Here is an 11,819-nt window from a genome sequence, read left to right as displayed (position 1 = left end):
TGGTGAATCTTCTCTTCACCCCCACCAGTGCAATCACATCCTTCCTATAAAGTGGTGACCAGAACTGCACACACTACTCCAGCTGTGGCCTCACCAAGGTTCTCTACAACTCCCAACATGACCTTCCTACTTTTGTAATCTATGCCTCGATTGATAAAGGCAAGTGTCCCATATGCCTTTTTCACCACTCCAATAACATGCCCCTCCGCTTTCAGAGATCTGCTCCTAACTCCTAAACTGCAGAAACCTCCTAACTTTTGAAAATCTGGGTATTTGATGTAATGAAAGCTGAATTTATGCTGGTCAGTGTGCCCTTATTCATGAAATGTCTTTCTGGAGTTCAAAAATAGAGTGGTGTCTCTCCTGAGTAGTAACTGATTGTAAGTCAGAGAGAGTTCATTCCCTGTTTCTGTGCAGCAATCACCTGTTTACCAGTGGGATGTTGTATTTGTGCAGCAATCACCTGTTTACCAGTGGATGCTGTATCTGTTCAGCAGTCACCTGTTTACCAGTGGGATGCTGTATCTGTTCAGCAGTCACCTGTTTACCAGTGGGATGCTGTATCTGTTCAGCAGTCACCTGTTTACCAGTGGGATGCTGTATCTGTGCAGCAGTCACCTGTTTACCAGTAGGATGCTGTATCTGTGCAGCAGTCACCTGTTTACCAGTGGGATGCTGTATCTGTGCAGCAATCACCTGTTTACCAGTGGGATGCTGTATCTGTGCAGCAATTGTCTTGAGCAATGATGCTGTATCTGTGCAGCAATTGCCTGTTTACCAGTGATGCTGTATCTGTGCAGCAATCGGCTGTTTACCAGTGATGCTGTATCTTTGCAGCAGTTGCCTTTTTACCAGTGCAATGCTGCAGTTCAGTATCACAGTGGGCTGAGATTTTCTTTTTAAATACTTTAAGAAGTAAATCCCCAGGAGGCTTCTGAATAAAAGGAAATGTTGTGCTGATCAGATAGACTGGTGTGAAAGTTTAAAAAACACAGCTTCTATTCCCCATTGTCAGTCCTGTGCTTTTTGTCCCTATCCCTCCACACACGGGGTGGGTAAGGGTGTTACAGTAGATTTTGACACCACAGTACTTGGAAGGTACAAGAGTGCTTGCTAAAGACAGGTCAAATAGAGGATTCTGTTTGACACCCACCAACCTGAGACTGGATAATAACCAGTTCAACTCTTCATTCCACTCAATGCTTTGTGATTTCCTTCCACTTTTTCATTGGTGTTCCTGGCTTTTTTTGCATCATTTGCTGCTCCAGTTAATATTCTGTGGGGTAGAACTTGCAATGGACTTTGACCCAGTATAACAGTTGAATCTGTGCTGCACAAAGACAGACCCATGAACCTGGATTTAAGCAAAGATAATATTCTATGCACAGTCAGGGAAAGGATTGATATTTACACAAGTGTTACTGTTTGTTTTATCCAGCAATTGTCACACACTGGCAATGACCATGAACCATGTATAGGATCGCGTGTGAAATCCTAAATAAAATGGGCTTCTGGTCTTAAACAAAATTCTCTTTGAAGCTGAGGCAGAAATACTGATACATAATCCTTAGGTCTCAGGGCCTGAATACCTCATCATCAACCAGAGCTCCTGAACATCATTAGGTAATCAAGCTTATTTAATTAAGAGAAGGACCTTCTGATAAAAATCACAAAAATTCTGCTCATCAAGGACAGTCTTGCAGCAAGATAATGTTGAATGATGAGGAGTCTTTACTGCTATGTCCTGCTATAATATAGACCACCTGATGCTCTGGCATAGCTGGCTGCGGAGTGTCACTGTTTGGTATTATGCCTCTTGCCCCTTGCAATAACGTCAGAATAAACAGCACAAGTAACAAAGTGATTTCAGAAGTTCTGCTTCCTCTCTGTACCCTCTCTTTTAATGGATTGTGCTTTAAAAGGGGGCAAGGGGTAATTTCAAAACTAACCTGTTGAAACGTTATTTCAGTAAAGCAGATGATCCAACTATGGAGACAACAGCTGTATTCAAGTGCAAATGCTGAGATTTTAAAATTCTTATCTTCAAATCCCCCCAGGGCCTCGGTCTTTACTATCTCTGTAACCTTCCCAAGTGTATAACCTACAAGATCTCTGCATTCCTTCAATTCTGGCCTCTTATGCATTCCTGATTTTAGCTGCTCCACCATTGGCAGCTGTGCCTTAACTGCCTTGGTCCCAAGTTCTGAAATTCACTCCCTAAACCTCCCCAGCTCTGCCCCTTGACCTTGAAGTAACACCTTAAGTCCTAAGTATTTGACCAAGTGTTTGGTCACATGTCCTAACAATGCTGTATAAATTTGTTTAAAATCTATTCTGAACCAGTGGCCTCCAGATATAGGTGATATTGGTGAGGCTACATTTACTACCCATCCCAATGTGACTGTATGAATGAACAATCACAATGTAGGTTATTTTTCCATCTTCTGTTCTGAGCTAATGTTCCATAAATGCCATATTACCCAGTATGTAACCATTCTCTCAGGGAATGTCCGCCCATTATTTGACTGTGGAAGGGTGGTGTTATCAAGATCTTTCCCAGCATCCATACATCCACTTTCCAGTGAGGGTTAGCTTAGAGCACAGGGAAATTAAACTGATCCACGTACTGCACAATCCCAGGTTGCGATATGCACACACTGTGGATCAAACCAGAGATCAAAACTGGTACATTGTGCTCATCTGATTCAGTCCCTATTAATGTATATTTAGAGATTGCAAGTAACACAATGAATACCTGTAGGTATGAGACATGGATGATGGTAAAGCTTTTATTTTTATGCTGTTTAGTGGATGCACATGAAAATTCTAGGAATCTACTTGGGTATGAGCAGAACATTAACACCAGTCAGCTATCAACACAAAGCACGAGGACAGAGCAGAGGATAATTTAGTCTCCTGGTAACAGAATGTGTGTTTCACAAGGAACCTCCAAAGAAACTATTGAGATAATTGAAAATGACTTTGAAAATCTATTTAAATCAGGTGACTTCCAGGTGGAGGACTGGGCATTTATTAAAAATGCTTATGTTGGATCATTTTTAGTTAGATTAATAAAACAGTGCCAAGTTGCCATCTTAAATAAATAAAAGAAAAAGGATTTCATTCCGCTGCACTGGTTTGCAGAAGATTTTCCATGTGATTATGAAAATAAATGTTAGTACAAACCTGAAACCTACTCAGGGCATTTTGGGCACAATTTCCCAATTCGAAGCTCTATTCACGCCTTTCTCCTTGCACCCCCCCGTACTCAAACTGTTAAAAGATCCAAGCTAGGCTGACAATGTTCATATTACCGTTTCCTGTTTTAAAGTGGCACACCCCCAAGAGTGTGTTCAGTGAGGGTGAGGCTCAGTTTGCAGGGTAACACGTGTCGGTGCGATTCTCTTCTGGCTGTTTCCTTTTAGATAACTGGCGCCTTATCCGCTTTCTGACGATGGTAATCAGAACAAGGCCAACGGTGATTGCCAGCGCAGTGCCAATGATGGGGCCCACCAGGATCATGTGGTTGTCCTTTCCACTCTGGGCTGTGTCTGAAAAATGCCAACAGAAGAATCTTGAGTCACCTACTCAGAAATCAGCATCAGGTAACCAGCAGTAAAGAAAACCCAGTTATTGTGATAGAAAAGTCCATGCACTCCATCCAGTGGCTCAGATTAAAGGTGCAGCTGGCTATCTACTGAAACTAGGAAGGTTCAACTTTTACTGTTCAAAGCATATGTTAATGAGCATTGTTGAAGGAACTAGCTTGGAGAGATGGAATAACACAAACAGCTGAATACTATGCTAATTGCTGTCAGCACAAAACAATTCAGATGGACTGCATAGTCCAGGCCCAGTGTTAAATTACATAAAATACAAAGAACATGTACGCATTTTTTCCAAAGTAGAATATTATTTTCATTCAAATTGGAAGCTTTGATAGGTAATGCCCAGGAAGTTCCCAACGTCATGACTTCTACCAGGTGTAAAGTCGAGGGTAGCAGGAGTACCACCACCAGGGGGACATCATGCCTTGAGATGGAAACGTATCAGGCTTCTTTCATCATTGCTAGGTCAAAACCCTGACAGCACTGTGGGTCTACATACACTGGATGGACTACAGTTTAAGAAGGCAGCTCACCACCACCATGAGGCATTAGGGATGAGCAATAAATGCTGGCCTAGCCACGATACTGTCATTCCTTTTTCTATTCATTCTCGGGATGCAAGTGCTTGATCCCATCCAAGATTTGATTTGGGACAACATGTTTGTTGATTGTCAATGTCTGGTCAAGCACAGAGAATTGGGGGAGGAGAATGAGTGTGTAGGAGCAAGTATTAGAGTTCAGTGCAGAGTGTGTAGAATAGAATTTAAAAGGAAGAGAAGGAAGTTCAGAGGAGCAGTTACTTTGATGAAATAGAAACACAAGAAATGTTACAATGGAGAGTTTGAAGAGCAAAACTGAGAGGAATCACCCTTGGGTAACAAAATGCTTCTTGAATTTTGTCTAAGAAATGACACAAATGTTTGAAACTCCCCAGAAATGGGAGCAAATGGAATCTCCATGCCAATGGGCCACTTAACTTAGTCTCAGTTCAGGATGGTTTGTGCGATAAATCTCCTGCTGCTTACCGTTCAAAGGTGTTGGCAATCCTGAAGTTGTGTACTCTGTGACAAAGAGAAATAAACATTTTATTGAGGAGAGATGGTACAAACAAGATGCAAAATCAAATCCATATGTTAAACCATATGACATTCCATAAACCATATGAAACCAGAAATTAGGGTGGGTGGTAAAGCAGAACCTATTTTATAAAAGAAAATACATATATACATATCTCTCTCTCCCATGTTCATACATTTTCTTTACTCTTATGGGATGTGGACATCACTGGCAAGGCCAGCATTTGTTGCCCATCCCTAATTGCCCATGAACTGAGTGTTTTGTTTGGTCATTTCAGAGGGCAGTTAAAAGTCACCCACATTGCTGTGGGTCTGAAGTCACATGTAGGCCAGACCAGGTAAGGAAAACAGATTTTCTTCCCTAAAGGGCATTAGTGAACCTGATGGGTTTTTACAACAATTGACAATAGTTTCATGGTCACCATTATTAAGACTAACTTTCAATTCCATATTTTGCCAATTATTTGAATTTAAATTCCACCAGCAGGCGTGCTGGGATTTAAACCCTTGCCCCCAGAGCATTAGCCTGGACCTCTGGATTACTAGTCCAGTGACATGACCGCTACTACATGGCCTCCCCTAAATAGGATCCTATGGAACCCATTCCCACTTCCTTCTCCTGAGGTAGTTGCCTCCATGCTAGGATATTATTCCATGTTTGGCGTCTGTGAATTCAAGTTTGAGCCATGAAACTTAGTGGCCACAAGCTCTTAGACTGTGAAGGCATCGCAGCGAGTCTGACCCTGTTCCTCAGCCGATGTCCACATCTTCCAGCAAGCATCTATAGAGTGGGATCTGTAGTGAGTTTTCCAGTGTTTTGGCAACATGGAGGTTGGTGTAACCATTTTCTATGGTCACAGCCCCACTCAGCAGCTATTAAGCCTGTTCCCTGGCTGCTCTGTTAAACTCATAGTGCAGCAGATGGTCCATTAAGCCTCTAAGGGAGCAACAATCACATATCTCCGAAAGTGCTCACCAAACAAATTGCAATTTTGATGAATGCTATTCAGTGGGGCTTCTGTAACCAAATTCACTCATAATTCTTACCAGGAACACAGGGAGCTGCAGTTGAGGACTGAAGACAAGCTGAGCAATCCATATATTGTTAAAAAGCTGCACTTTCTGTCCATGAATGCAAGAAATAGGAGCAGGAGTAGACCACATGGCACATCGAGCCTGCTCAGCCATTCAATACAATCATGGCTGATCTTGGGCTTCAAATCCACATTCCCGCCTGTTCTCCATATCCTTTGATTTCCTGAGACACTCAATCTATCTTCCAGCCTTTATTATATTTCATGATGGAGCATCCATAACCCTCTGGGGTAGAGAATTCCAAAGATTCACAAACCTTTGAGTGAAGTAATTTCTTCTCATCTCAGTCTTAAATGATATGCCCCTTATCCTGAGTCTGTGACCTCGTGTTTTAGATTCCCCAACCAGTGGAAACAATCTCCCAGCGTTCACCCTATCAAAACCCTTCAGAATTTTGTAGGTTTCTATAAGATCACCTCACATTCTTCTAATGTCCAGAAAATACAGACCCAATTTACTCAGCCTCTCATCATAGGACAACCCCTCATTCCAGGGACCAATCTAGTGAACCTTCACTGTACCCCCTCCAATGTAAGTATATTCTTTCTTAAATATGTAGACTAAAAACTACACCTAATTCTCTAGGTGTGTTAATGTCCTGTTGCCTCAATTTCTGGTCACGTTTTTCACCATTTCCCATTGTAAATTGCTATTTCAACATTTCCCATTAGCCAGGAACAGTTGCTGACAACACCGTGCAGATGGAGTGCACATCCACAACTGTTCCTGCTGCCTTTTCGATCAGAGGCAAGAGTTAGTATTTCCAGTTTGTTTACGTTAAGGGTCACCATGAAGTTGCAGGCTCTGGCCAGCAGGTGGTTCTGTGCAGCCAATCTTTGAAGTCTCTCTCCCAACTCCCCTTCAGGACTGGAGAGTATGAACATCCTAGGTGTTCGAATCCCACCACAGCAGATGGTGAAATTTGAATCCAATAAAAATCTGGAATTAAAAATCTAATGAAACCATTGCTGATTGTTGTAAAAACCCATCTGATTCACTAATGTCCTTTAGGGAAGGAAATCTGCCATCCTTACCTGGTCTGGCCTGCATGTGACTCCAGACCCCAGCAATCTGAAATGGCCCCACTCAGTTGTATCAAATCGCTTCAAAGTCAACAAAAAGTAATGAACCCAGCATTAACTTAGGCACTGGAAAAGACAATGACAAATCCAGCCCTGTCGACCCTACAAAGTTCTCCTAACATCTAACGTCTGCGGCCTTGTGCCAAAATTGAGAAACAACAGCAGTTGCAATGTAGTTATACTCTCAGAATCATACCTTACAGACTATGTCCCAGACACCACTATCACCATCCCTGGGTATGTCCTGTCCCACCAGCAGGACAGATCCAGCAGAGGTGGCAGCACAGTGGTATACAGTTGGGAGGGAGTTGCCCTGGGAGTCCTCAACATCGACTCTGGACCCCATGAAGTCTCATGGCACCAGGTCAAACATGGGCAAGGAAACCTCCTGCTGATTATCATGTACTGCTTGGAGGAAACACAAAGGATGGCAAGAGCATAGAATGTACTCTGGGAGGGGGACTTCAATGTCCATCACCAAGAGCGGCTTGGTAGTATCACTACTGACCGAGCTGGCTGAGTCTTAAAGGACATTGCTGCTAGTGGCAGGTGCTGAGGGAAGCAACATGAGGGAAAAATTTACTTGACCTCAACCTCACCAACCTGCCTGCCACAGATGCATCTGTCCATAACAGTATCGGTAGGAGTGACCAGCGCACTGTCATTGTGGAGACCAAGTCCCGCCTTTACTTTGAGGATACCCTCCAGCGCATTGTGTGGCACTAAGCTGCTCATTATCACCCAGTTTGGGTTCCACCATGTCTACTCAGCTCCTGACCTCATTACGGCCTTGGTTCAAACATGGACAAAAGAGCTGAACTCCCAAGGTGAGGTGAGAGTGACTGCCCTTGACATCAAGGCAGCATTTGACCGAGTGTGCATTCAAGGAGCCCTAGCAAAACTGGAGTCAATGAGAATCAGGGGGGTAACTCTCCACTGGTTGGAGTCAAACCTAGCACAAAGAAAGATGGTTGTGGTTGTTGGAGATCAATCATCTCAGCTCCAGGACATCACTGCAGGAGATCCTGCAGGAGGCCCAACCATCTTCAGCTGCCTGATCAATGACCTCCTGTAATGACTTGATGTACCGGTCAGGTTTCTACTTGAAACATAACTTTATTACAGAGAGTCTACAAGAACAATCATGTGTTCCCTGATAGGCAGTAGGCTATTACTTCAATCATTACATTTCCTCCCCCTTTAATTTTTTTACATTTCAATCCACAACATATACATATATACCAGTCAGGTGATTAAAGATTAAATCTCTTAGGTGGTTTCCTTACTCAATCAGAGCAGCTTAACTCTACCACCTGAGGTTCGTCCACTGGATCAACATGATCAGGAACTGTAGCATCGGATCCATCTTTAGAAAGTGGCAGTTCAGAGTTAGACAAATCTACAGAGACATTGGGTGTGTCTATTCTAGGTCGATCTGTCACCTCTGGGATTAATGGTTTGTCGTTAATCACAGGCGGGAATAGTTGGTTGTTGGAATGTCTCTCTATTCCTCAGATGACTCACATGTTTTCGAACAATTTGGTCTTTCACTTCCACCTGGAAGGACAAGGAACCAGTTTCTGAGATGATTGTACCAAGAACCAAGGTCCACTTCTCCTACAGTAAATCTTTGCGCTTTGCTATGAATATCGTGATTCATTTTTTGATTACTCTGATTCTTCTCTACCTTTCCCTCTAAGTTTAAAAACACCAGACTTAACCTTGGACTTAGGTGGCCTTTTATCAGACGGTTTTGACCCCGTTGTTGAATGAGATGTCGTATGACAGCTGAAGAAAGTGGGAAAGTCGAGCTTCTAGAGTACTTTCAGATTTGAAAGTTTGCACAGCTCTTTCAGCTAAACCATTTGATGAGGAATGATGTGCTGTTTTAATATGTTTGACATATTAAACTCATGAATATTATCTGTGTATGGGTAAACCTTTATGCACCATACTGGCTTACACACTGCAAATGCGGATGCACTTAGTCATCTCCCGTTATCAGATAGCATTGTACATGCTCCAGTGCCACAAGAAGTTGTGCTTGTGCTGAATTTCTTGGACTCTTCACCTGTGTGTGAAGCAAATAAAGAATTGGACAAACAATGATCCAATTTTGTCAAAAGTCCAAAACCAGGTATTGCAAGGATGGTAAAGACTGTACCATTATCCGAAACAATGACTTCCAGTAGGTCATGTCGACTAAAACATCGATGCAGCTTTTCAATAGTTTCACCTGATGTCGGTGATCTAACTTCACACACATCCGCCCACTTTCAACGCGCATCACGAGCAATAAAAACATGGTACCTAAAAATGGACCTACATAGATCCTCTGCAGTGGAGCTGAAACAGGCAACCTCTGTTGTTGCTGACACTGGAGACAGTGCTTGACCATGCTTTCGGTGTCACTGTCAATGCCTGGCCACCAGCCATAGCTTTGCACAAGCATCTTCATCTTTGATATTCCTGGATATGCACTGTGAAGCTCTATCAAGAACGGTTCTCTTCCTTACGAAGGGATGATGACTCTTGATTCCCACAAAATTCCATCTTGACAACTTAATTCTGTTTCTAAGGCATGGAATGGTCTCATCTTCTCAGACACTGGTGAAGTCGACCATCCTTGCAATACCTGGTTTTGGACTTTTGACAAAATTGGATCATTGTTTGTCCAATTCTTTATTTGCTTCACACACAGGTGAAGAGTCCAAGAAATTCAGCACAAGCACAACTTCATGTGGCACTGGAGCATGTACAATGCTATCTGATAACGGGAGATGACTAAGTGCATCCGCATTTGCAGTGTGTAAGCCAGTATGGTGCATAAAGGTTTACCCATACACAGATAATATTAAAACCCAACGTTGAATTCTTGCTGATGCTATTGGTGGAATGGCCTTATCCTCACTGAATAAACCTATTAGTGGTTTATGGTGAAATGTCATCCATGGTGGACTTTCTTCATTCCTAATATCATTGATAAATCTTCCTTTTCTAGTTGGGAATAACCCTACTTGGCTGCAGAGAGGTTTGGGATACATAGCCGTTTGGCCTTTCTGAACTGATTTCTATCTTTTCTTTTTCTGTTTGCTGCAGAGTTTTGTCATCCTTCATTTTGATTTCACATCTGGTCAAATTTCTCTGTGGTGGAATTTTAACTGAGTTCAGTTTGGTGGCTGAGTTAGCCATGGCTTCATTACCCATTCATATCTTGGAAAGTTCTAAGACTTTTCATTCTAACGTCTCTTTTGTTTCATTCAGCTGATTCTTCAGCTCTTCAGTCTCTTTCCTGTATCGCTTGGCTTCCTCCTGGAAAATTGAACATTGGTGAGTCTTCTCCACCAACTGTTTCTTCAGTTTGTTCAGTGTGGCACTAAATTCATTTTGTTTCTCTTTATGATTTTCCAGAGGAACCAACTGTGACCTGAGGGGTCCTTGCATCATCCGAATGTCCTTCAATTCTCCAAAATACCCTGTCATATTCTGTTAACAGTTCAGGAACTCCTCCTGTTCTCAGGTGAAATATTTCTGACCAGTTGAGCATGATCTTTTGTAACCAGTCTCGGCCCAAATGACTAGGTCCTTCACCTGTCACTATGATCACTGGAAGCTGGGCTGTCTGTTGCCTATAGGGCACAAGTACTGTGGCGATGCCCTTTACATGTATCGACTCTCCAGTGTATGTCTTCAATTGAGCTGTTGTTTGCTCCAGATTCAGTAGCTGGGTACCTTCATTTAGATATTTAAATGTGTGCTGTCCCACCGCTGTGGCTGAGACTCCCATATCTATATCCATGATTAGTGGCTTGCCATTCACTTGAATGGTAATGGTACTGGTTCAGTATTTACTGCTGTGATGTTATACAGGGAATAGATATCAGTATCGGCAACTTCAGGTTCTGTTATATTAATAACTTCAATCATGTTAGTCCGCTGCCTTATACGCTGTCTTGACTTCGCCCGGCAATGCTTTATTATCTGAACTATCTTGTGGAAGTAATGGCGTTCAGCTTCCTTGAATCTGCAGGTGTCCGGTCCGTGGCTACCCCCACATCTATAACAAATTAACTTCGGAGTTGCTACTGAAATGCTTCCGCTAGGTCTTTTCATTTTATGAACAGGAGAGACTGTTCTTGCTTCGCTGCTGTGACTCTGGTTTTTGAGCCACACCCTGTGGCAGGTTCCCGCCCCACATGAAGAACGGCACCACATTGCACACTCTGTAAAGCCTGCCAATCTCTTGCGGCACTTCCTGTGACTAGTGCTGTTTCCAGGGTGAGCTTCAAATCGATGTTGACTTCAGCGAGTTAACAGCTCTGAATGGCGTTGTCGTGAATTTCACAAACTAAACAGTCCAGCAACGTGCCATTGAGTGTGTCTCCAAGGTCACAGTGCTCAGCCAACTGCTTCAGCTTCACTATATAGGTTGCGATGGACTCTCCCGGGGCCCTTACTCTGGAGTTAAATTTAAACCTCTGCATTATTACCGACGACTTCGGCTGAAAATGCATCTTGATGGGGTTCATGATTTCATTAAAGGACTTAGAATTGGGCACGTTCGGGGTGGTCAGGCTGCAGATGAGATTGTACATCTTGCTACCACATACACTTAAAAGGATTCTGTTCTGCTTCTCCTCCACGGTATTCCCATTCACCACAAAATAAAAACCAAGGTGCTCTGCATATTGGCTTCAGTCTTTCTTCGATGCGTCATAAGGGTCGATTCTGCCAAAGAGTGACATGACTGGTGAGTATACCTCTCCTTTTTTTTAAAGATCTGATGTACTCTCATTCACAAGGTGAGGTGCAGAGTCAGAGCTATTTTACCCTCGTCGCCAAATGTAATGGTAACGTACCGGACAGGATCCTACTTGAAACAGATCATTTTATTACAGAAGGATATTTCAGAAGCTACATGCTTGAACCAAGCCCTCGACTAGAAAGTCCCACCCCGA

The sequence above is a fragment of the Carcharodon carcharias genome, chromosome 25 (assembly GCF_017639515.1).
Source record: "Carcharodon carcharias isolate sCarCar2 chromosome 25, sCarCar2.pri, whole genome shotgun sequence".
Classification (NCBI taxonomy): Eukaryota; Metazoa; Chordata; class Chondrichthyes; order Lamniformes; family Lamnidae; genus Carcharodon; species Carcharodon carcharias.
Note: the sequence above shows the minus strand (reverse complement) of the source record.